This window comes from Triticum dicoccoides, chromosome 1A, assembly GCF_002162155.2.
Source record: "Triticum dicoccoides isolate Atlit2015 ecotype Zavitan chromosome 1A, WEW_v2.0, whole genome shotgun sequence".
Taxonomy (NCBI): Eukaryota; Viridiplantae; Streptophyta; class Magnoliopsida; order Poales; family Poaceae; genus Triticum; species Triticum dicoccoides.
This window is the reverse complement of record NC_041380.1, coordinates 54,199-59,951: the sequence shown is the minus strand read 5'-3', so window position 1 is coordinate 59,951 and position 5,753 is coordinate 54,199.

Below are 5,753 nucleotides of genomic sequence, written 5' to 3'. Positions count from 1 at the left end.
ATCCGTTGACTAAACCTCTCTCGTGAGCTAAACATGATCAACACCAGAACTCTATGGGTGTTCGATTCATCACAATGTAACTAGATTGGTGACTCTAGTGCAAGTGGGAGACTGTTGGAAATATGCCCTAGAGGCAATAATAAAAGTATTATTATATTTCATTGTTCATGATAATTGTCTTTTATTCATGCTATAACTGTATTATCCGGAAATCGTAATACACGTGTGAATACATAGACCTCAATATGTCCCTAGTGAGCCTCTAGTTGACTAGCTCGTTGTGATCAACAGATAGTCATGATTTCCTGGCTATGGACATTGGATGTCGTTGATAACGGGATCACATCATTAGGAGAATGATGTGATGGACAAGACCCAATCCTAAGCATAGCACAAAGGTCGTTTAGTTCGTTTGCTAGAGCTTTGCCAATGTCAAGTATCTCTTCTTTGGACCATGAGATCGTGTAACTCCCGGATACCGTAGGAGTGCCTTGGGTGTATCAAACGTCACAACGTAACTGGGTGACTATAAAGGTGCATTACAGGTATCTCCGAAAGTAGCTGTTGGGTTGACACGGATCGAGACTGGGATTTGTCACTCCGTATGACGGAGAGGTATCTCTGGGCCCACTCGGTAATGCATCATCATAATGAGCTCAAGGTGACCAAAGTGTTGGCCACGAGATCATGCATTACGATACGAGTAAAGTGACTTGCCGGTAACGAGACTGAACAAGGTATTGGGATACCGACGATCGAGTCTCGGGCAAGTAACGTACCGATTGACAAAGGGAATTGTATACAGGGTTTGATCGAATCCTCGACATCGTGGTTCATCCGATGACAACATCGAGAAGCATGTGGGAGCCAACATGGGTATCCAGATCCCGCTGTTGGTTATTGACCGGAGAACGTCTCGGTCATGTCTACATGTCTCCCGAACCCGTAGGGTCTACACACTTAAGGTTCGATGACGCTAGGGTTATAAAGGAAGTTTGTATGTTGTTACCGAATGTTGTTCGGAGTCCCGGATGAGATCCCGGACGTCACGAGGAGTTCCGGAATGGTCCGGAGGTAAATATTTATATATGGGAAGTCCTATTTTGGCCACCGGAAAATGTTCGGGATTTTTCGGTATTGTACCGGGAAGGTTCTAGAAGGTTCCGGAGTGGGGCCCACCTGCATGGGGGGACCCACATGAACGTGAGTAGTGGGGGAAAGGCCCCACACCCCTGGTCAAGGCGCACCAAGATCCCCCCTTAGAAGGAATAAGATCATATCCCGAAGGGATAAGATCAAGATCCCTAAAAAGGGGGATAACAATCGGTGGGGAAGGAAATGATGGGATTTCTTTCCTCCCACCTTGGCCAACGCCCCAATGGACTTGGAGGGAAAGAAACCAGCCCCTCCACCCCTATATATAGTGGGGAGGTGCATGGGAGCTTAACACAAGCCAAGGCGCAGCCCCTCCCCTCCCCAACACCTCTCCTCCTCCGTATATGCTTGGCGAAGCCCTGTCGGAGTACTGCTGCACCAACTACACCACGCCGTCGTGCTGCCGTTGGAGCAATCTTCCTCAACCTCTCCTTCCCCCTTGCTGGATCAAGAAGGAGGAGACGTCTCCCGTCCCGTACGTGTGTTGAACGCGGAGGTGTTGTCCGTTCAGCACTTGGACATCGGTGATCTGAATCACGTTCGAGTACGACTCCATCATCACCATCCCCTTGGCTAGCTTCCGCTCGTGATCTACAAGTGGTATGTAGATGCAAACTCTCTCCCTTGACTCGTTGCTTAGATGAACTCATAGATGGATCTTGGTGAAACCGTAGGAAAAATTTTAATTTTCTGCAACGTTCCCCAACACCTCACACTCCTCTCTCACGGGCATGCATTATGGTCAGAATCCTCTACACCCTCGCACTCCTCTCTCGCGCCCTTAGGGATGTCGTGTGGTCGGAAGCCTCTAGACCCTCACACTCCTCTCTCACGGGCATGCATTATGGTCAGAATCCTCTACACCCCCTCGCACTCCTCTCTCGCGCCCTTAGGCATGCCGTGTGGTCGGAAGCCTCTAGACCCTCACACTCCTCTCTCACGGGCATGCATTATGGTCAGAATCCTCTACACCCTCGCACTCCTCTCTCGCGCCCTTAGGGATGCCGTGTGGTCGGAAGCCTCTAGACCCTCACACTCCTCTCTCACGGGCATGCATTATGGTCAAAATCCTCTACACCCCTCGCACTCCTCTCTCGCGCCCTTAGGCATGCCGTGTGGTCGGAAGCCTCTAGACCCTCATGTTGGAAATATGCCCTAGAGGCAATAATAAAAGTATTATTATATTTCATTGTTCATGATAATTGTCTTTTATTCATGCTATAACTGTATTATCCGGAAATCGTAATACACGTGTGAATACATAGACCTCAATATGTCCCTAGTGAGCCTCTAGTTGACTAGCTCGTTGTGATCAACAGATAGTCATGATTTCCTGGCTATGGACATTGGATGTCATTGATAACGGGATCACATCATTAGGAGAATGATGTGATGGACAAGACCCAATCCTAAGCATAGCACAAAGGTCGTTTAGTTCGTTTGCTAGAGCTTTGCCAATGTCAAGTATCTCTTCCTTAGACCATGAGATCGTGTAACTCCCGGATACCGTAGGAGTGCCTTGGGTGTATCAAACGTCACAACGTAACTGGGTGACTATAAAGGTGCATTACAGGTATCTCCGAAAGTAGCTGTTGGGTTGACACGGATCGAGACTGGGATTTGTCACTCCGTATGACGGAGAGGTATCTCTGGGCCCACTCGGTAATGCATCATCATAATGAGCTCAAGGTGACCAAAGTGTTGGCCACGAGATCATGCATTACGGTACGAGTAAAGTGACTTGCCGGTAATGAGACTGAACAAGGTATTGGGATACCGACGATCGAGTCTCGGGCAAGTAACGTACCGATTGACAAAGGGAATTGTATACAGGGTTTGATCGAATCCTCGACATCATGGTTCATCCGATGACAACATCGAGAAGCATGTGGGAGCCAACATGGGTATTCAGATCCCGCTGTTGGTTATTGACCGGAGAACGTCTCGGTCATGTCTACATGTCTCCCGAACCCGTAGGGTCTACACACTTAAGGTTCGATGACGCTAGGGTTATAAAGGAAGTTTGTATGTGGTTACCGAATGTTGTTCGGAGTCCCGAATGAGATCCCGGACGTCACGAGGAGTTCCGGAATGGTCCGGAGGTAAAGATTTATATATGGGAAGTCCTATTTTGGCCACCGGAAAATGTTCGGGATTTTTCGGTATTGTACCGGGAAGGTTCTAGAAGGTTCCGGAGTGGGGCCCACCTGCATGGGGGGACCCACATGAACGTGAGTAGTGGGGGAAAGGCCCCACACCCCTGGTCAAGGCGCACCAAGATCCCCCCTTAGAAGGAATAAGATCATATCCCGAAGGGATAAGATCAAGATCCCTAAACAGGGGGGATAACAATCGGTGGGGAAGGAAATGATGGGATTTCTTTCCTCCCACCTTGGCCAACGCCCCAATGGACTTGGAGGGCAAGAAACCAGCCCCTCCACCCCTATATATAGTGGGGAGGCGCATGGGAGCTTAACACAAGCCAAGGCGCAGCCCCTCCCCTCCCCAACACCTCTCCTCCTCCGTATATGCTTGGCGAAGCCCTGTCGGAGTACTGCTGCACCAACTACACCACGCCGTCGTGCTGCCGTTGGAGCAATCTTCCTCAACCTCTCCTTCCCCCTTGCTGGATCAAGAAGGAGGAGACGTCTCCCGTCCCGTACGTGTGTTGAACGCGGAGGTGCTGTCCGTTCAGCACTTGGACATCGGTGATCCGAATCACGTTCGAGTACGACTCCATCATCACCATCCCCTTGGCTAGCTTCCGCTCGTGATCTACAAGTGGTATGTAGATGCAAACTCTCTCCTTGACTCGTTGCTTAGATGAACTCATAGATGAATCTTGGTGAAACCGTAGGAAAAATTTTAATTTTCTGCAACGTTCCCCAACACCTCACACTCCTCTCTCACGGGCATGCATTATGGTCAGAATCCTCTACACGCTCGCACTCCTCTCTCGCGCCCTTAGGGATGCCGTGTGGTCGAAAGCCTCTAGACCCTCACACTCCTCTCTCACGGGAATGCATTATGGTCAAAATCCTCTACACCCCTCGCACTCCTCTCTCGCGCCCTTAGGCATGCCGTGTGGTCGGAAGCCTCTAGACCCTCACACTCCTCTCTCACGGGCATGCATTATGGTCAGAATCCTCTACACCCTCGCACTCCTCTCTCGCGCCCTTAGGGATGCCGTGTGGTCGGAAGCCTCTAGACCCTCACACTCCTCTCTCACGGGATGCCGTGTGCTTCGGCGGTATTGTGGGATGAAGCGGCCCGGACCAACCTTACACGTACGCTTACGTGAGACCGGTTCCACCGACTGACATGCACTAGTTGCATAAGGTGGCTGGCGGGTGTCTGTCTCTCCCACTTTAGTTGGAGCGGATTCGATGAAAAGGGCCCTTATGAAGGGTAAATAGAAGTTGACAAAATCACGTTGTGGTTATTCGTAGGTAAGAAAACGTTCTTGCTAGAACCCAATTGCAGCCACGTAAAAGATGCAACAACAATTAGAGGACGTCTAACTTGTTTTTGCAGCGATTGATCATGTCATGTGATATGGCCAGAAGTTGTGATGAATGATGAATTGTGATGTATGAGATCATGTTCTTTGTAATAGGATTCACGACTTGCATGTCGATGAGTATGACAACTGGCAGGAGCCATAGGAGTTGTCTTTATTTTTTGTATGACCTGCGTGTCATTGAAGAACGCCATGTAACTCACTTTACTTTATTGCTAAACGCGTTAGCCATAGAAGTAGAAGTAGTCGTTGGCGTGACAACTTCATGAAGACACGATGATGGAGATCATGATGATGGAGATCATGGTGTCAAGCCGATGACAAGATGATCATGGAGCCCCGAAGATGAAGATCAATGGAGCTATATGATATTGGCCATATCATGTCACAACTATATAATTGCATGTGATGTTTATTATGTTTATGCATCTTGTTTACTTAGGACGACGGTAGTAAATAAGATGATCCCTTACAAAAATTTCAAGAAGTGTTCTCCCCTAACTGTGCACCGTTGCTACAGTTCGTCGCTTCTAAGCACCACGTGATGATCGGGTGTGATGGATTCTTACGTTCACATACAACGAGTGTAAGACAGTTTTACACTGCGAAAACACTTAGGGTTAACTTGACGAGCCTAGCATGTGCAGACATGGCCTCGGAACACGGAGACCGAAAGGTCGAACACGAGTCGTATGGAAGATACGATCAACATGAGAATGTTCACTGACGATGACTAGTCCGTCTCACGTGATGATCGGACACGGCCTAGTCGACTCGGATCGTGTAACACTTAGATGACTAAAGGGATGTCTAATCTGAGTGGGAGTTCATAATTTGATTAGAACTTAATTATCATGAACTTAGTCTAAAACCTTTGCAAATATGTCTTGTAGATCAAATGGCCAACGCTCATGTCAACATGAACTTCAACGCGTTCCTAGAGAAAACCAAGCTGAAAGATGATGGCAGCAACTATACGGACTGGGTCCGGAACCTGAGGATCATCCTCATAGCTGCCAGGAAACAATATGTCCTAGAAGGACCACTAGGTGACGCTCCCGTCCCAGAGAACCAAGAC